Consider the following 20,932-nt stretch of genomic DNA (forward strand, 5'->3'; position numbering starts at 1 on the left):
GACATTCACAGCCCACAAGTTTGAGGGAGAAAGGCCTCGCGTCTGCGTTTGCTCTCGCAGATAAAGCAAACCGGGCTGGGCGGTCCCAGCTTTGTGGGTCGCCCGTTGTCCCTGTGCCGGCAAGCTGATCTCACAAACCGCAGACGCCTTCCCTTCGGTCCGGTTCCCTCGCCCGACGGCAGGCTGTGCAGGGACTTCTGCCTTGGGCCCTCGGAGGCTTCCGGCGCACACGTCTACGGGGGACGGCAGCATTCCCCAGTCTCAGGATTAGCTCGCGGGTTTTATGTGATTCGGCACGTGCTGGAGCCACCAGAGCACGTAAACACGTTTTCGCAAACCTCAGGGGTCACCTCCCCCAGACTCATGCCGCCTCGGTGCGGACTTCGGGGGGAGAATGAGAAGTGGCCGGACACACGCGCCCGTCCGGACCGACGGGTGTGAGTCACGGGCAAGTGAGAGAAGGCGGCGCTGGCAGGAACGCTGTCTCAGTTCAGACACGGCCTCGAAATGCTCCCTTCGGCAGGAGCAGGTTTCCAGGGCTGAGCCCCGGCGGGGGACGGAGGGGACGAGCGGACGAAGGCGCGCGCAGAAGAGACGCGGAGCGCGGGCTGGGCCGGGCCAGCCGGGAGGGACGCGGCTGATAGACGCCTGCTCCGGGGTGGCTCGTTTCTGGCTCTGATTCACCCAAGTTGCTTCCTCCTCGGGGCCGGCCACCCCGACAGACAGCGGGCGGCTCGCGGCCTCACCTCGAGTCTCTCTCCCTAAATGCAAGGAGCACGCGGCAGGCCTGTTGGCATCGTCTTTGCTCCTGAAAGGGGCGAGTCTGGCCGTGGTTCGGTGAGCGTCTGTCCTGCCGTCCTCTCTTCGTGCCGCTCTTCTGCGGTCAACTCCGGAAGCACCGGTTTTCCCTCGCTTTCGGGGTGCACCCGTCTGCCCCCTCGGGGCACCCCGGAGCTGGGCTCCCTGCGACCAACAGTGGGCTCCCCACCTTGCATACAGTAGGTGCTCGGTAAGTGTCTGTAGAGCAGCAGACACTGGATTAATAAATGTCTGTTGGAAGCGCTTGTGGGCTCTGGTGAGTGTCAGGTGCTGGGGGAGAACCTCCGCGCACTGAGGTCAGGCGGGGGGCCTCACGCCCCCGGCTGCGCCGTCCTGGCCGCCCGCCCCGCCCCAGCGGCCGCTGCCCTGGTGGGTTCTCGCTCATGCAACCTGCTCTTTCCGACAGCATTGCTCTGCTCTGTTTATCTTCGGAATTGTTGTTGTTGAAGGTTTATTTCCTGTTTCTAAATCTTAATCTCGTCTCTTCTTAGCTGCCTCACTAGTCTGCTGCTGGACACCGGATCGTGTCCTCCTCCTCCTCCTCCTCTTGAGCTTTTTAATCTCAGTGGTTTTGGGATTTAGCTTTTATTTAAATCTCATTAAACATATCTTATTCTCACGACTGACCTCTTTTCAAAGGTGCGCACCCCACACGGGGCTGCAGGCCTTGGGATCCGACCGTCCAGCCTCAAAGCCTGAAGCCACCTGTGCCCATCGTCCGGGTGGGGGAGGGTCGCCCGCACAAGGCAGGGAGGGGCAGGGCAGGGAGGGGCAGGGCAGCTCCCCAGGTCGGGCGCTGCTCGCGGCTGCCCTTCCTGGGCTCAGGTCAGCTCTCAACCGCCGGGGGTCAGTGTCAGTGGTCTTAGTTACTGTCGTCTTCAGATATTGATTCTTTTGCTTGTAATTCTTTTGTTTTTCTTTTTTAAATTTATTTTTCTCTCTTTGCTTAATTATTTCCAGGTCACGGCTTACGTTATTCTATCTGGTAGATGGTATTCCTGTTTTAATCTATATTTAATCTTTTTAAAAATACAACTACAAAATAGATCATAAATTTAAAAATAGTACAAAATAAATGACGCATGAAATATAATAACCACCAAGCTGATATAAGATAAGATAATATAATATCGCTACCAAGTGTTTGTTCCCCACTGAGCTTGGAAACCTGGGACACGGTCTGTCCCCAGCTACCCCAGCCCCCAGCCAGGACTCCCCCGGGGCTCCTGTAGAAGTCACCACCCGAAAGGGCCCCGGGTCCTCTGCAGCGGACTGTCGGCCGGCTGGGGCCACGTCGGGCCTTGTGTAGGTGGAGTGACACCCGTGCCTTGCTCTTCCCACTCAAGGTTCTGCTTTGAGGCTCACGCATGTTTCACTCTGTAACGCGGCCCGTACGCCCCTCTGACGCGACAGACGTGGGGTCTGGCGTGACTGTGTGGGTTCATCGTTTCTTCCTATTGCGAGCAGCACACCCGGGGCTGTGACGCGCCCGCTCCGCGTACACCGTGTGTGGCCGCTGTGGGGGTGCTCGGCTGGGCCACGGCGCGGGCCCGGCTTCCATGCAGGAACCAGACTGTCGCACAAACAGGCTCCTTCGGGCCTCGGTGCTCTGCCCCGTGTGGACTCCGTGTGGCCAGACTTCTTTCCTTGCACAATAAATCCAGCAGTAATTGTGCCACGGTGTTTGGTGGGGGCTCAGCTTTGCATTTCCTGAGTCACAGGCAATTCATTCCGTGTCGCCGGCTGTCCCTGAGACCCACGTCACGAGGAGTTGACGGTCTTTTTCTTACTGATGCATAGAAGCTGTGCACGTAGTCCAGACGCAGTTTCTTGGACGGTCGGTGGGATGAACTTATCTTCTCCCAATTTCTCGCCTTTTTTCTTCCACTGTTTGGGCCTTCTGATGCCCTTGGATGTATCCATCTTTCCTTCATGCTGGCTGTGCTTTTCTAGTGCTTTAAAACACTTTTTTCTATGTGAAACTCATAAAGATGTTGAATTTTCTTCCAAATGAAAATCAGATCATTTCACCAGTAGGCCGCGATTCCCTTGCTTTTATGTGTGGGGTGGGAGAGGGAACCCAGTTCTTGATTTCTTTGGGTCACCAGTTGTCCCGTGGTCTCTTCGCTTAACTGTCCTGCCAGCCTGTCAGAGACCGCGTCTTAGTAATCGTGAGGGTCTGCTCTTCTGCGTCTGTCCGTTCGTCTGTCGTTCCTCACGCCAATGCCACGCCGCCGTGATCCCTCCAGCTACGCGGCAAGCCTCAACAATCGGCACGCGGTTTTCCTATTTTACGTGGCTAACATGGTAATTATGTGAGTACAGCTTAATGCGGGAGCGACACGGCAGTCTGGTGACACACTCCATCTGGACTTGGACTTCATTTGCACGTTAGCATCTGTGTCCCCACACGCCGCCGTTCACACGTCACCCGCCCATCACCGTTGCTTCTCACACTACCCCAAGTTTTATAACAAGCCTGGTACGTTGGAGGACTCATTCTTTCTGTATTCTCTGGAATGGTGTGTGATGGAATTAGACAGTGCTTGGTAGAATTTACTTGTGAAACTATCTGTATCTTCTTTGTGGATAGTATTTTTCAAAAATGTGGGTTCAAGGCTGTTAATGGTTGGAGCATCATGGAGCCCGTCTGGGGTCAGCTTAGAGAACTTGTTTAATGTAGGAATTTGTTATTTCCACATGTTATTCAATTTGGTTGGCCTGAATGTGTTCTTAATACCCTTTGGTGTTTTCGTGACCTGCTGTATGTACATTATGACCCACATTTTCACTCATGCTAGTGTATTTAATTTTTCACTCTTTTTTACCTTCACCATCTCCAGAGATGGATTAATTTGATTAGCTTTTTCCAAGAACCAAATTTTGGCTTTGCGGAGCCTCTCTTCCATACCTTTGTTCACGGCATTAAATTCTGGTCATCATCATTTCCTTCCTTTTACTTTTTGGCTCTGTCCTTCTAGTAGTTTATTAATTTCCAGGCTTTTTTTTTTCTCATGTAATTTAAGACAATAAATCTGCTTCTTGTCATGACTTCGGCTGCATTTCACAATTCCTAATACCTAGTATTTTTTTTTTAATTTATGGAGAGAAAGTTTAATTTGGGCACAAGTGTTTGCCCAAGAATAATGAAATAAGGAATATTACATTGATACGTAGTATTTTTATTGTTGTTTACCTCTAAATATTTTCTTACTTTTATCATGACTACGATTTTGATTCATGAGGGTGTTAAAAGTGCATTTCTTACTCGACAAACATGTGGATTTGTTTTAAAATCATTTGTTATTATTTTGAACTTAACATAATTTATTGAATCTAAAATGCTACAGAAGATTTTAGAAATGCTGAAATGTGGGGAAAATGGCGACAATGATCATAAGACGTCGCTGGCTATAACACAGATCCTGGCTTAGAGATCTAAATCTAAAAAAGAAAATCATGCTTAGAATCTATAAAGTTTTGTTGCAGTCAGAAACTATGTGCTTATGTTAAGTTAATTAAAAGATTGTGCTGTTTGCCTTATATGATCACCATATGTAAATGTTCCTTGAGTGTTTGAAGAAAATTTAATTCTCTTCTGTATATTGCTAGTGCATTTTGCTATCAACCTGTTCAATGCTGTTAATCAAATATTTTATATCATTACTGATTTTTGTCTACTTGGCCTGTTGATTATATAGGAGCTGTCTTTAGGAATCATCTGTTATTCTAAGATTTCCCAGTTTTTCCTTATAATTCTATTTTTGTTTTATATATTTTGAAATTGTATTATTAGGTACAAAATTTTTAGAATTGCTATATTTTCTTGTTGAATTGAACCCATTATCAATATGTCACAATCTTTTTTTTTTTTTTTTTTTAAGTTTTGTATCTCAGGTAATTCCCTTTGCCTTCAAACTTTTTGTTCTCAGTATCAAGATCAGCTTTCTTTGGTTATTTATTTGGAACATACTTTTTCCATCTTTTTGCTTTTTACCTATCTATGCCCTTATATTTTAGATGCATCTCTTAAATATAGCACATAGTGGGATTTTAAAAATTCAGCCTAATAATCTTCATCTTTTAATTAGGAATCATATTCATGTATACTTACTATGATCACTGATATGCTTTGATTCCTTTCTATTTTTACTTCATGCTACGTGTCCTTCCTTTCTTAGCTTTGTTCCTTTTCTTCTACTGTTCTTACCTCCCTTTATATTAAAATGTTTTTTTTTTCCTGTCAGTCTTATTTTCCAACTCACTTTGGAAGTAATACCTTCTAGTTCTATGATATTTTTTGATTACTCTGAAATTAATAAGCCATGAAACATTTGACTTGACCAAGTCTACAGTTAATATTTACCCTCTTCACAAATGATACAAGAGCCCTACCATGCTTTTATTATAAATTATATGTTGCCATTGCTCTGTTTCTTGGCTCTATCTTGTTATTTTTAACCACACAAATTATATGTTATTCTTTTCCACAGCTAATGTTTGCTTAAACTTATCCACATATTTACTATATTCTGTGATAAACATTCCCTCTTGCATCTCAGATACTTTGTTTCTGAGTGCCTTTCTCTCTTCCTAGAGTTCACCCTAAAAACATTCCTCTAATGAGGGTCAATCATACCATTTTTGAAATATCTTATTTTCATCATCATATTTGAAAAATACAGTTGACTAAGAATTTCAAATAAACACCTATTTTCCTCCTAGATCTTTAAATATATCATTCCATTCTCTTATGACTTCCCCTGTTACTGTTGAGAAGATAGCTAGCTTTCTAATTCTTATTTCATTTTAGGGAATCTACTTTTTTCATTCCTGTATATTTAAAAAAGTCTCCCTTTGTCATTTATAGTCATCAGTTTTGCTAGGTGTGGATTATTTTTAATTACCCTTCTTGGGGTTTATGGACATCCTAAATATGAAGATGCATGTCTTTGGGAAATGTTGGGAAAAATCATCCTTTATCTTTTCAAATACCATCTCTCTACCATTCTATTTTCCCTTCTGGAATTCTGATAAGAAATATTTTTTCTCATATTGTGCTCTCCCACTTAAACTTTATTCTGCATTTTCCTTTCTCTATCAACTCCACGCTGGGTGAGGTTTTGGGAATTGAAGTCTGTCTTCCAATCCTATAATTCTCTCTTCAGCCGTATCTGCTGTGTAACTTTTCTACAAGAGTTTCTGTTTTCGATTATGAGATGTTTCATCCTCTTACAGATGTGTTGTCAGGTGCTGCGGTACATATGGTTGGGAGCTGCCTTATGTCTGGTCAGGAGCAGCCTCAAGTTTGCTTTGTTTAGTCCACTTCACTCATTGTTAGCTTTACTGTCACCTGTGCAACATATATTAGGAAAAATAAAATGGCCACTTGATGTTATTGACCTTTCCTTGACCCTTGACTCTGTGGGCAGAAATTGATGAGAACACCCATCCCATTAACTCGACGGAAATCCATACGTATTTCTATGTAACCCTAACCTGTGCGCTAATATTACTTTGAACCTATGGCCACTTTGTCAGTTTATAAGAGTACCTGCTGGGAAAAACATAACTGTATGATAGATCCCTTCTCACTTAGGTTATTAGTTAATGTTGAGATGCTAGTTTCAGATGACCTAGGTGATCGCCTCCATGACAGACAAGATAGGAACATGTAAGTGAGGCCCCAAATGATACGGGGCTATTTATAATCTTTATACCATTTGGTGTGAATATTTGCACTCTTTCCTACAAAAGTGTTACTGTGTTTGGGTGGTCTGCTGTCTGAAGTCCTCTTGGGATATTATATAGCATATGGTATTTGGTAGATTTCCTTTCTAAAACTGAGAAGTCATTAATTCTGGAAAACAACTGGCCCTGGAAATTTCAGAGAAGGGATTGTGGCCTTGGACTACTTAAGTCACTGAGTACCAATATGGATTAAAAACAATGAGGATAAAAACAACAACAACAAAAACAATAAGGATAGCTCTAAGTAAAACACGTACTGTGTGCTGCTCGATGGCAAACGGTAACAGAAGCCACGTTAGTTGTGACGGCAACACAACACTGATCATCTTACTTCCTGAAGAGGTCATGAGGACACTGGGCAGGAGGATGGGGAGCTGGGCACCGTGATCTTGCTGTGCTGACTTGTGTCTCACACATGTCAGAGTGCAAGGGGCACAAGCACTTTGGAAGCTCATTAGGGACCGACACAGGTTGGCCCCAGGAGGGCTGAGAACTTGAATCTACATGATCCAGTGGGGCGGGAAGGAAACAGTGACATGCAGCTGTCTGCGTAGAGAATCCCATGCCACCCAGAGAGATGGGATGATTGCATCACAAAGCGCTCGTGGGGTGCATGGGTTCCCCAGCTCCTGGCAGGATGTGGTGGGGATGGTTTCTCTCCTTCCATTTGCAGAGACATCACTTGTGATGTCACCTTTGTCTCTGTTTTACCTTCTGCGGCTTATTGGATTTTTCTTCTTAATCAAATTAGTAAAGACTTTTCAAGATTTTTTAAAGCAAATATTTTTAAAGATAAATGACTGCTGCTTGGTTGCTTGAAAAATAGCTCTTTTTACTCTAAAACAAATTGGTAGCATTTGCCAACCCTCTGAAGAATGCCGGCACCTGAACCCATGAGCTCCATTTCTGGAAATGCGTCTCCAAGATGTGATATGAGGGGCGCCTGGGTGGCTCAGTCAATTAAGCATCTGCCTTTGGCTCAGGTCATGACCCCAGAGGTCTGGGATTGAGTCCCACATCAGGCTCTCTGCTCAGCGGGGAACCTGCTTCTCCCCCTCCCTCTGCCCCTGCTCCCGCGCGTTCTCTCTTTCTCACTCACTCTCTCTCTCTTTCTCTCTCTAAAAAAGAAAAAAAAAGATGTGATGTGAAATGGAAAAAACGTGCCTATGCGGGAAGACACCCATCACAGACTAGTACGTAGCACATGCTGGGGAAAGATGGGGTGCGTGTGCATTGGCTGCGGCATGGTTAAGTTGTATGACTTCCCACGTATGGAATATTCCAGAGCCATTGAAAATAATGCTTCTTAGTGACGAGGGAGCTTCTGGTGACAAATGCTCTGTGACAAAGCAGGATGTGGCATTTTGTAGGACACGTGGTCTCAACTGTGCGACACACAGATATGCACAGAATAGCCCTGGAAGGAAGAGAACTGGGTGAGGCTGTGGAGAGTCCCCTGTCCGTCGCTGGTGGCCCATAGCCGGTCCCCACCAATGTGCCCGAGGTGATGGTCCTGAACCCTCGGCCCCCTCTGTCTGTAAGCATGGGCGTCTCATTGCAGGGACATCTGGTGAGCTTATGACTGAGCATTCGGGGTGAGATCCTTGTGCTGACACTGGTGCTTTCTCTGTGTAGCCTTGAGCCCACTTGTCAGTGAGGCCCTCTCCAAAGACAGGCTTCACTGACCCAGAGCTGAGGAGTTTGAGGTTGTGTCCCAAGTGGCTTCAGAGCAAGCATTAGGGGCCCACAGCCCCATTGGAAGGGAGGCTCCTGGAGGCTGGGAGGGGGTGCAGAGCAGACATGACTCAGGGGACAGACCCTGGTGGGGGCAGATGGTGAGCAGGGTTCTGGACGTGCGGCGGAGTCTCGGGCAGGGGCTAGAGATCGAGGCTGGTCTGAGCCTTGTTCCGCCGAAGGAAAGCAAGTTCTTCCCCGAGCAGGGAGGTCGGAGGCAGACGGGGAATCCCTCACCTGGCGGGCTCCTGGGGTGGGGTGTCAGGCCCCATTGCCCAGCACTGCCTTCCCAAGGTGGGAGGCAGAGGCCACAGCGGCCCGGAAAGCTTTGAGATCGTGGCGTGACGGGCGGCGCGGGGGTCCCGGGAACAGCTCGAGGAGGCGGGACACTTGGGCGTGTGAACGAGAAGTCAGCACCGTGTTCCTCATCGCGGGATAACAGCTTCCAGAACCGCCACAACTAAATCCAAATGGGGCACCGTTCAACGTAAAGAATCCTAAAAAGTGTCTAAAGTAATTTGTATCCTTTTCATGAAGCAAGACGGAAAACTATGCTGTGAAGCAAGAAGCAGGGTCGGATTATGAAAGCACACAAGGCAGTGTACGATTCGACAGCAGAAACAGAAATATTAAAAATGCCTCCGCGAGCGGGAGGATGAGCTCTAAGAGCTCAAACCTGGGGAGCGCTGCTTCGTTTCCCCAGAACAAACAGGGAAGGGACTGGAAGCACGTTGGCTCTAGAGGACGCAGGAGGACAGCGGGGGGAGAGGAGGGGCTGTCACGTTACGAGACCAGCCAGCAGGGAAAACATGGGTGCACAGCCTGGTGTGAGGTGGGCGCGGGGCTCCAACAGACCGCTGCCTGGGCTCAGGGCCGTATTCCCCGAGGAGGGAGCCGAGAAGGCCCTTTGGTGACCCTTCCCCAGGAACCAGGCAAAGGAAGGTCTAGCGCTCCGTGGCGCACAAAACGGCACTTCGGGTGTCTCTGGGGTCAGGCGAGAGGCCCCCACCGCCCTCTCCCCGCGCTCTGCCTTCCACAGTTCGCTTTTTCCCATGCGCCCTGAGCATCTAATCCGTAACGGCTCCTGCTTGCCTGTCCTGATGTGGCCTCCACGGACCACGTCCCAGGACCACTTCATTAAGAATGAGCACACTCGTCCCTCTGTAATCAGGGACGCAGATAACCTGGCTGTTTGGCGCAGCCGGGGAAGTCCCGACTGGATCCCTAAGGCGCCCACTGGCACATCCTGAAACCCTGCCCGGACCGCAGCTCCCCAGCCGTTCTTCATGTTCAGAGTCTCAGGCTCAGGAATGACTTGACATGCTGTGTCCTCTGCCCAAAGCATGCTAGTTGGAGAAGACTCCTTGTAGTTTGTGGTTTTTTTTTTTAAGTTATGTGGAATATGATTATTCTAATCAGAGAAATAAATGCCAACGATTATAGGAAAATTGCATTTAAAAGAATAGAGACCATGATACGTGTGAGATTTTATATCCTGCACATTTCACTAGCATCGCGTCATGAGACTTTCCCCATGTTACTCAGGGCTTGCCCCAGGTGGTTTCTGAAGGGGTGCCTAGGGGGCCCGTCGGGGAAGCGTCTGCCTTCGTCAGGTCATGATCCCGGGGTCCTGGGATCCAGCGCTGCGTTGGGCTCCCTGCTCAGCGGGGAACCTGCTCTCGCTCTCCCTTGGCTTGCTGCTCCCCCTGCTTGTGCTCTCTCTGTCAAATAAATACATAAATAAATTTTAAAAAGTTGACTAGTGAAAATACACCGCGGTCCCCTATGGATACGCATAGTTATTTTGAGTTGATTTATTTTAAACTATTCTCTTGATGAACATGCATTTGGGTTTCTTTGTTGTATATGAAAAATTACAATTTATATCCTTGTTCAACAAAATCTTAGCATTTACTTTTATTTATTTCCTTAGGGGGAAAAAAACCGCAGGATGGAATTGCTGATTCAACAGCAGATAAACATCCGCAAGGCTCTGAGGCGTGCTGAAAACCTGCTCTCCGGGAGTCTCACAGTTGGACGTGCCCATCCGTAAGGTATGGGAGAGATTTCCAATTCCTGTCTATGCTGGACAACTTAAGTATTGCGGTTTTTTAAATCTTCGCCATTTTGACTATTTAAAAAACGACATGACTTCTAAGCTGTGTTCCTTTGGTCACAACTGAGGTTCAGCAGCTTTCGTGCGGTGACTGGTATTTGCTGGACTGCCTTTCTGCATTGCCTTTGTATCCGCAGTTCCTTCTTCTACAGAAGTGCTTTTGTCCATATTGGTTTACAAGTGCTCTTTATATATTGAGGTCTTAAGAAACTTTTGGGTATTGTATGTGCTCTAAATATTGTCCCAGTTTGTTATTTGACCTTGTACATTTGTTAAACAGTAAAATATATCAAAGTTTTGTGTTGCCAAATCCATTAGCATTTAGTGTTTCTGCTTTCATGTCCTGATTATGAAATCTGTTCTCATGCCAGATATTCATGTATATAGAATATTCTCTAGTTCTTTCTTGGCTTTGTTGTGTAGGAGTCCTTCGGCAGTTTATTTAGATGCATAGAGTGGGTGCAAGTGTCAAAAGTGTCACAAACAATTATTCTAGCAGATTTAAAATATGCTCTCTCCACTGATTTGAAAGAACAAGACACAGTCCATTTCTACTGCTCTTCTCCGTCTCATGGAGCCGCTCACCTGGGTTCTGGGGGCTGCATGCTGAAGAATCAGCATGGTCCCACAGGGCGTCCTCATGAGTAGCAGGCGACACGCCTGCCTGGTTTTCTTTTTGATGACCCGTATTTTCTTTACCCGTTTATACTTGTATACATGACTTAGTCCGGTTTGTCAAGCTATGCTGTTGGGATTTTGATTAGAATTTTGCTCCATTCATGAAATAATTTTAGTGAGTTAATTGACATCTTTATCGTATACATAATGGCTTTGCTATCGAGGGGTATTATACGAAAACAGATATATCCTGTTTTCTTTATGTCAGTTCCCTCAGTAAATATTTGCTTGATGAAGTATATTTTTCTTACTTATTTCAGTGTCTTTTTTTTAATGTTGTGTGGTTGTTCTGAACTGTTTTTCATTATTGTTGGTATTTTGGAATGTTATTAATTTTTGCATGTTTGTTTTCCTACCGCCCATCTGCGTGGCTACCATCAAGTGTGTTATTTAACAATGTATTTTCTTGAGAGTGAGGTGGAGGGAAAATCTTACTGTGTATAAATGGCAACAGTTTTGCCTCTTCTTCCTCATTCCTCCGATTCCCAGACAACCAGGAGCAGTGGGAACGAGAGAGGGACCCCAGGTCTGGCCTGTGCGCGGCACCGCCGGCTCCCAGCGCCGTGGCCCACCGCGCCCCCTGGGCAAAACACGGGAACCGTCCTCCCGTTGACTCCCACCCGACCACCGATATTTCAAGCATCTCTTACCAGTCTTTAGCATGGACCTCTCTCTACCGCTACCTAAGCTGAATATTTTTACCTCTCGTGCTTGGAAAATAGAAAGTTCAAGTTCTGGTTCTTCGGTGGCCTCCCTGGCGGTTGCTGAGTCCAGCTGATGGTCCTCAGACTGTCCGAGGCACGCGTGAGCGCTCAGCTGTGAGAGAGGGGGAGGAGAGCTTCCGCCCCTCCGAAATGCTTTCTAGACATCCCACAATCTAATGTGGGATTTTAAAGCCAGGTAGAAATGATAATGAAGATGATATCTTGTAATCCTTTGTTTTCCAAGAACATTTTGATTCTTGTTTAATTTTGGATTGTATAGACTTCACCCTTTGTTTCCATCGGAGGTTGGTGTGTCAGGCTCTGTGTCCATGTCCCTTTGGCTGCCTCCGTCCATACTTTGACCCGAAAGTTCGAGATGGCCGCCTTGCCTGCGGAGGCTTTGTTTCTGCACATAAGGTCTCGCTGCTCTTTGCGTGTGAAGTTGGCGGGTGTGGTGTTAGCGTTCGTAGTCACTGCTGTATGCTTTCAGGGAGCCTGGGGTCCTGGCCACACCCCCACGGTGGCCAGGCCTGGCGACAGCCCCGCTTCCTCTAATTTCTGTGTGTTTTTACCATTAACACCTGCCACTTCACCGGGTCACTTTCTCCACCTGAGATTTAACTCACTGCCCGTGTGCTCAAGCATGTGTCTTTCCTTTATTTTAGGAAACTTTGGGGAGATTTCGGTTCTTTGTTGGTATTCCTCCCATTTTTTAAAACATCATGTATATAATATTCTCCATCTCTCTGTTTAAAAAGTCTGTTGGATCTTCAAATTGCACTCAGGAAAGAATCTCAAATTTGTTTTCCAAATCATGATGAGTTTTGCACCCGGCAGTTGGCTACTTTCTTGCTCTCCTGAAGATTCCAGCTCTATGGTCTCCGTGTCTTTGTGATCCTGCCTGATCCCCTACCTCGTGCCCCTTCCGCTCTCACCAGTGTCCTTCTGATCGTGGTCCCCGTCTTCACTCTGGTTTCCTTCTCCTGGTTCTCGGGCTGCTAGCAGTCAGCCAGGCTGGGTTCCCGTCCCCTGCCGGACACCAGGGCCTGTCCGGAGCCAGGCGGTCTCCCTGAGCACCTGCCTGGGGCCCTGAGCTTCACAGCGTGTGGGCCCTGCCACCGAGCATCCCCGCGCTGCACAGGGCCAGGGGTTCCACGGAGCTGTGAACATCAGCCACATTCCTGCCGGTGTGCGGTTCACGGGATGGTGGCTGTGTGGGCTCCCGGTCGCTCCGCGGCACGTCTGAGTGGAACGTGACATGTTCTCGCCTTTTCTTCTCATATCGCCTCAAGGAGATGAGTCTTCGGGTTGGGGGGCAGACGTGCTCTGTGTGGCAGCGCCCTCGGGGGACCCGTTAGACTGAGCAACCTTGTCCCAGCCCACTGTTGGCGTGGCGTGTTGGTGTGGCAGCCCAGACACTGTTTTCGTGGCCCGAGTGGTGGTGACAGGATGACAGAGGTGAGCGCTGGCCATGTGCAGCCTCGACCACGTGTCAGCCGCTGCTCTGAACACCGTCTGTGTCATCCCTGCGAAAGCTCCTTCTCACCTGCGGCAGGGCCTGTGCTCCTCTGGTTTCCCTTCCTCCCCCTTCCCTGCATGTTTGGAAGGGGGAGACTTTGGTTTGTGCCAGAAATTCCCAGGAAGGCCTGTCTGGGGGCAGTGGGAGGGGGTGGGGGACCACGCGGAACCTTCGGGGCCCGCCTGCAGGCTTCTGTCCTAGGACAACGGTCGCCAGGCCCTGGGACACATGCGCCTTTCCTGTCCCGGCCCTCCTGCTGCTGTAGGCCTAGGAGCCTTCCAGAAGGATTCGTGTTCACCCCACCTGCCCACGGGCTGTCCGCCTCCTGGCTGGGGCCGCACCGGCAAGGGCCGGGCCTCTGCCACGTCTTCAAGGGCAGGCCTTGGCCGCTTACGCTGACTTCTCTTGTGCGATCTCCCGGTGCTAGGCCTGCACGACGGAGCCTCAGAGCCGCAGGGCCCCTGCCCCTGCGGGCTCTCCTGCCCTCCTCGGTCATGCTCAGTGCAGCCTGGGCCCCTGAGCTGTTTCAGGCCGCGGCAAGCAGAGCCAGCTCTTACCGAGGCTGGAGGAGAACAAAAAGGAGCCTGACGACCAGGCACGCGCGAGAAGTTCCCAGCGGACGCTCCGGACGGCGCGGTCGCTCCCCAAGCCAGGCCCTTCTCCTCCCCGACGCGGTGGCTCTCCACGTGGGGGGTCGTGCCCGTCCCAGCTTTTGGAGGCCCCTTGCCTTGTGTCTGTCCGTCCCCTTCTCCGAATGCCAGGAAACAGCTGATTCAGTGGGCAGGCGAGCGGCTCTGTCCGTCTGTCTGCGAGGCCCCTGTGCTCCCGCGCCCCCGCTCCGTTGTCACTGTGGACGCTGTGTCCCGGCAGGCGGGATCCTCTTTGTCCTTGGACAATAGGACGGGGCTCCAGGATTTGGTTTTTCGGTTGGGAAGACCCCAGGGACGGCTGTGCAGGAGTGAGGGCGGGCTGTGGCATGCGGGAGAGACGGGGAGCAGCTGGGCAGCTGCACAGGCACTGGCGGGGGCAGAGGCTGAGGACAAGCGACGGAAGGACGGGTGGGAAGGGGGAGCCGGCCACGAGCACCCCACGAGCAGCCTCGCCGGGCGTGGTGGCCAACGGGACGCGACTCCCTGGCGCACTCCTCCCGACGCGTCGTCTGGGCGTCACCTTGCAGGGGTCGCGGAGGCTAGAGGGACGCGGGGCCACAGTGCGGGTGGACGCCTGGAGGCCCGCGTCTCTAAGGAAGCAGCTGGAGGGGGGCTTTAGGGAAAACATTCCCAAGCGCAGAGTGAGGAGAAAGGGGACTGGCCGCCGGGCGGCTGTGGAAGGAGGGCCCGGGGCGGCGCCCGCTCGGGCCTCCGTCGCGGGGAGTTGATGCCTGAAGAGCCGCTTCCTCCTCTCCGCCCGCCCTCAACCTCGCGTCGCCCTGAGAGCGCCGCCGGCATCTGTGTGGAGCCGTGCCGAGGCCTCTCCAGGCCCTTGGTCCTCCTGGTCACTCTGCCGAGCCCCGAGCCGAGCGGGTGCTCAGTCCCGGCGAGTCGCGCTCCTCGCGGCCGGCCTGCCATTGCGTCCGCCGCCCCTTCCCTGCGACCTTCTCCCCGAGGCCGGGCCCGCTCGGCGACGGCACGCGACAGCGTCTCCCGGGTGCGCCCTCCCGGGGCATCGCCGGCACTCGCGGCACCTGGGCTTCTCTGTGGCACCGCCCCGAGCACACCGCTCGGTCACTCCCAACCGCAGCACCTGCAGGCCGTGAGGGACAGGACACAGTCCCACTCAGGCCCGCGTCACACATGGTCAGGGCCCCGTGGAGGAGGAACCAAACTGAACAGAGGAATGACCCTGAGCCGAATTTATTCCTGGGGCAGACTGCAAAATAGAGCCACACATTCCTTCCCCTCAGGCACACACGCCCTGTTGCAATGTCATTCGGCAGTGTTCCCATCAAGAGGCAGGGTCTGTCCCTGCCTCCCCCTTGGATTCTTGGCTGGTGTGTGACCTCCTCTGAGCAACTAAATACAGTGAAATGACAGAGGGCAGCTCTGGGGCGCTGCCCTGGGAGGGCTTACAGCCTCTGCCTTCACCTCTTGACATCCTGCCCGAGACCCCCAGTGGAGGAAGCCAGGCTGGCCTGCTGGAAGAGGCCCATGGAGGAGAACCTGGGTGGTTTGGCCATCAGCCGGCACCAACCACCTGATATGCAGGTGCTGGACAGCCTCGCCAGCCCTCCGGGAGACCAGCCATTGGAGGGAGCCACATGGGGCCAGCAGAGGGGACACCAGGGCCAACATACAAAATAATAAATCGTTCTTGGTCACTAAGTTTTGGGGATCACTTGCTACGCAGCAAACCTCACCAACACTCTTATCCTGAATCCCAAGAGAAGATGCTTGCAAATGACTTGGCAAGGACCATCTGAGCTCCCAGAGTGGAGGGACAATGACACCCGTCATGGCGCCTGCCCCGCCCCACCGGCGGGCGCTCAGGCCCATCAGCACAACTGAACCAGAAACCTATGGTTTGGAGCCATGTGTCCTCAGGATAATTGCCCGCGGCAGGTGAGGCAGGCTGAGCAGGGCAGTAATGAGGACCATCGCTGACTGGCGCCGGGGAGCAGCGCAGGCCCTGTCACTAGCCGAGCTGTCCTCCCCCTCCACGGGTCTGGACCGCAGAGCTCAGGGAGTGGAGAGACGCCCACCAGCCAGACGCACAAACATCACCGGGTGGGAGCGTCCGTGCCCCCAGCGCCGGGGACTGGCCCGTGTCGGGCTGGCAGCCGCGGGGCAGGTGACTTCTCTCGCCCGGCCGCATGTGACTTGCAGCCCCCACGTCCGTGGGCCCCAGAGGAGGCCGCCCAGGCGGGGTTCAGGCGGGGCTGCTCCGCCCTCCCAAGCAATTTGGGTGGCTAAAGCCAGCGAACGACCCAATCAGGTGAACACGCCCTCAGATGCCACGACAGTTCATTTCCATTCGGCAAACACCAGGAGGTGCCCACTGCTCGTGGGGTCCGGCACTCCGCTCCGGAGGCCAAAGGCGGCCTGTGGGCCTGGAGGGTTCAAACCCTGTTAGAGCGAGGGACGTGTTCTCCGTCCGTCCCGTCGTACTGGACATGGAGACAGATACGTGTATGTTCCCGTCAGTCTCGAAACACGGGCATCGGCCTGGAGAGGCCTTTCCAGTTTGGCCGTTTCCGGGATAGTTTTGGAGTCTGGCCCATGGTCGCAACAGATTCTGGAGTGTGACGCTGGAGGAGAGTCCAGTGCGGTGAGTCCGGCGTGGCGAGCTGGCCAAGCAGGTCGGAGGTCGGAGGTCACGGCAAGTTACAGGGACCCGGGGGTCGGGGTGCAGGAGAGCTGGGCCCCAGTGGGCAGGGCTGAGGCTGCTGAAGGGTGTGGGGGTTTGCAGAGCACCTGACCTGTCGCCCGTTGTTCATCTAGGAGCTGTGGGTCCAAGCAGACCTTCTCTGCCCCCCGATCTGGTCATGCGCTGAGGCGTCCCAGTTCATTCCACGGCCCTGGAGCAGACGCTTCCAGATCTCCTCAGGCGGGGACGCCGTGGCTGGGGAATAAGAGGTGCTCTGTGCCTTGGGCTTTGTCCCCCGGACCCTCGAAGAAATTCTCGACTGGGAAGGATTGGGAACTCTGGGAAACCTGTAGGAGCAGGGGCCTGAACGGCCTCCGTCCATGCGGGCTGTCTACTGTGTTGCTGGCCTGCTGGACAGGGGGCTTCACGTGCTGGTGCTGGTGGCCCCCTACCCACGCCCGGGGTCCGAGTGCCTTTCCTAGCCGGACGCTGCTGTGACCTGGCAGCAGGGTGGCCCGCCTGTTCTCATTGTCCAAGGGGCAGTGGGCGGGTCCCCCCTGCTCTGGGAGTCCAACCTCGGGACGTCTGCTCCGGGATCGAGCTGGCGGGCTCCAGCGTGAGCTGTCTTTCCTAATTCCTTATCGGAGCAGTTTCCCGGGGCTGCGGAAACCAGGCCCCTCTAGCTGGGGTGGGTAAAACAACACGACACTCGTTCTTTCCCCGTCCTGAGGGGACTATGCCCCAAACCAAGGTGTCAGCAGGGTCACGCTCCTTCCAAAACCTGTAGGAGAGGCCCCTCCCCGGCTTCCGCTGGCTCCCGGAGCCCCTGACCACCCTGCGCGCCCTCGTTCTGTAGGAGCACGGCTCCCATCTCTGCCTCTCTTCACAGGGTCTTCTCCCTCTATGGCTCTCTCTGCCGCTTCTTCTGTTCCTCTAAGGACACCACTATTCTGGATTAGGGGCCGGAGCTGTCCCAGTGTGACCTCTCTGGAACTAGCTACATCTGCAACGGCCCTGGAAGGTCGTGGTCCCAGGGAACGGGAAGGGCATGCCTGCGGGGATGCTAACGAAGCCAGGACCGTTGTTAAACATTCTTCCCCGGCGCGGGTGCTTCCCGGTGCCTGGGTGGCTGCCCTGGGATGTGGGCTGGGCCCGGTGGGGTGGGGGAAGGCACGGGTGCTGCCTTCTCCCCGCTACGCCCTAGCACCACGACCGCCGCTCGGAGTGGCGTCTGCACGGCTTCCTTCCAGATCACTCACAGTCCTTAATCTGCTGTGTGCCTTCTCCTGTCGCCACACGGCCCTGTTGTCCCACCAGCAGAAGCACTGACCGGAAGCAGTATTTTCTGGCGACCGGGTTTTCTGCTGAGACGCATCCCCTAGTCAGGGCAGGGACTATGTCCTGGAGGGAAACGGACCACCTGCGTTTGCGTCCTCCAGAGGCACGAGCTGGCCCACAGTTTGCAGCCACTGTGGCCGTGGCATCTATGTTGAACCACACGGAACCCCGGCATCAGGCTCAACCCAGTACGAGTTCATTCCCTCCTCCCAAGCAGACGCCTGGGTGTGCGTGGCCGGGCGGTTCTCCAGGCGGTGATTCAGGGTGCCCGCCCTTCTGACTGGTGCCCCCAGCTCCCCAGCATGGCGTTCCGAGGGCCCCGGGATCATGTCCACCCCAGCCCACCTGCAAGGGGACAGAACAAGGAGAATGGCCCTCGCGATGGGAAAGCTGCTTTCCTTCATGAACTCTCACACCCGCCACGTGCAGGCGTGGTCCCAGGAAATCATTCGCTGTCAGATAGGAGAGGGGGGGCCCGGCCCTCCCAGGGCTCTAGTCTTGTTGGACTAGCCTCGCCATTGACCCAGTTGCCAAGCCACAGTTGGTTCCCAGACAGGATTTCTCCAGCCTAAATCTCAGCCAAGATGGATATTGAATTCAGTGTTTTCTTCTTCAAGATCTCCTAAATCTGTCTCCTCTTTTCTACCTGTCCACAGAGATGCCACAGTGGCCTCCCTGCCGAGCTTGCCTCTAAGGCTGACCACCTTCAAGCTTGGCACCTCATCACCAACAGAGCCGTTCCGGCAGACTGTCTCAGATGGTGCCGTGGAGGAGTATCCCAGTGCTTACGGTGGAAGCGCCCCAGTTCACTGTAGACAATACATGATCCTCCGGAATGAGGCCTCTGTCCGTTTCTCTGTCCTGTCCCTCACCTCTCTGCTTGTGACCTGTGCAGCACGCCCATTCCACCCAAACCCCTGAAGTTGTTCCTTATCTCTGTGTCCCTGAAGGAAATAGGGCTCCTTCCTCTTACCTGCTGGTAAATGCCAATGAATTCTTTACTCTTATTTTAGTTTAATTGTTATTAAGCAGTAAGTATGCAGATAGTTAAAAAGTAAGTCATTCTCCAATATTTGCACAGAGCAAATATCTCTCTGTGGCTTTCTGCTCAACCCTTCTCTGATTTTTTTGGTATTTATCTCGTGTTTCTAAAGAAGAGTGCTTGCATTGCTACTTTCCAAGTTTTTAGTTTTAGGCATTCATTTGTTGCTTTCCCACTATGAAAACGTGGGCTAGCTTTCTTCCCCCCACAGCCCTGTGCTCCCAGTGATACTGTTTGCACATACTTCAGGTGTTTTTATGTTACCTCACGTTGCCGTGTAGATGCTGCTCAGTCAGGACATGCCATCCACCACGATGACTTTTCCTTTCCCACATGTTTCTTGGAGTTAACAACTGTCTTTTCCCCCTTTGGTTTCTGTGTGTTTATAGCTAATCACAACCCAAACCCTCATCTAATTATCTAAGTCTCTCCATACTTTCAGTACACTGATGCATTATCATTCATCTTTTTGTAGGATCTCTTTTTGGGCCTCTAGCCTTTTCTGATCTGGACTCATTTCCAGTCCCTTCTGTGGCACAGCTGACTTGCTGGGACCCCACCCCACCAGAACCTGGGATGGTTCCCTTTGCCTGTTCCCCTCTTTTTCTCTTTCCCAATTCACTCCCTCTTCTTGTTGGAGCACCTCCTTTGGTAGATTTCTCATCAAGTATACATGGGTGGTAAACATCTTGCAACTTAGGTGGGAGAATGATCTTTAATTTGTCTTTGGGTTTTTTTTTTTTCTGTGTGTGGTGTTTTTTTTTTTTATTATTATTATTTCTTTTCAGCATAACAGTATTCATTGTTTTTGCACCACACCCAGTGCTCCATGCAATCTGTGCCCTCCTTAATACCCACCACCAGGCTCTCCCACCCTCCCACCTCTCGCCCCTTCAAAACCCTCAGGTTGATTTTCAGAGTCCATAGTCTCTCATGGTTCACCTCCCCTTCCTAGAAGAACTCCCTTCTTCTCTCCATCTCCCCTTGTCCTCCATACTATTTGTTATGCTCCACAGTAAGTGAAACCATATGATAATTGACTCTCTCTGCTTGACTTATTTCACTCAGCATAATCTCTTCCAGCCCCGTCCATGTTGCTACAAAAGTTGGGTCTTCATCCTTTCTGATGGAGGCATCATACTCCATAGTGTATATGGACCACATCTTCCTTATCCATTCATCCGTTGAAGAGCATCTTGGTTCTTTCCACAGTTTGGCGACCGTGGCCATTGCTGCTATAAACATTGGGGTACAGATGACCCTTCTTTTCACGATATCTGTATCTTTGGGGTAAATACCCAGGAGTGCAATGGCAAGGTCACAGGGAAGCTCTATTTTTAATTTCCTGAGGAATCTCCACACTGTTCTCCAAAGTGGCTACACCAACTTGCATTCCCACCAATGGTGTAATTCAAATTAAAACCACCTTACACCAGTTTGTTTTTGTTTTGAAATGGTTTTCAACCAGGATTTTGAAGACATTTCTCTACTATCTTCCAGCTTCTTTGGTGGTTCTTGAGAAGGCTGATGTTTTGACCCTTTGTATGTGACCTTCGTTATTGCTCTTCTGTTTTGGAACTCCATAATGCCGTACTTTGATGTAAGTCTTTTTCATCCATTGTTCTGGGCAGCATTGGGCGTCTTCAATTTAGAAACTTGTGTTCTGGATGATTTCCCCTTCTCTGTTGTGATGGTTTTCTCCTACAGAACTCTTCGTGGACTAAGAGTCTGATGTTCTTGTCTTTATGTCCACTTTTCTATTTCTAAATTTCTATTTCTGCTTTCTGTCTTTTTGTGTTTTGCTTGTTTTCTGGGAGGTCTACTGCACCTTATATTTCAATCTTATAGGTTTTTCATTTCTGACATCATATATTTAATTTCAATTTCATTCTCTAAATTATTCCTTTTTATAGTCTCCTGTTCTTGTT

General features: G+C 51.2%; 1 long non-coding RNA gene across 1 annotated transcript in view; it reads left to right on the forward strand.

Annotated features, from left to right (window-relative positions):
• Positions 1-10,237: 10,237 nt before the first annotated feature.
• LOC309848988 overlaps positions 10,238-20,932 on the forward strand; it is a 315,644-nt gene continuing 304,949 nt past the window's right edge. The window contains exon 1 of the long non-coding RNA XR_014303390.1: positions 10,238-10,358. This is a non-coding gene — a long non-coding RNA (uncharacterized lncRNA). The remainder of the gene's footprint in view (positions 10,359-20,932) is intronic.

Source organism: Mustela nivalis (genome assembly GCF_964662115.1).
Source record: "Mustela nivalis genome assembly, chromosome: 15".
Lineage (NCBI taxonomy): Eukaryota > Metazoa > Chordata > Mammalia > Carnivora > Mustelidae > Mustela > Mustela nivalis.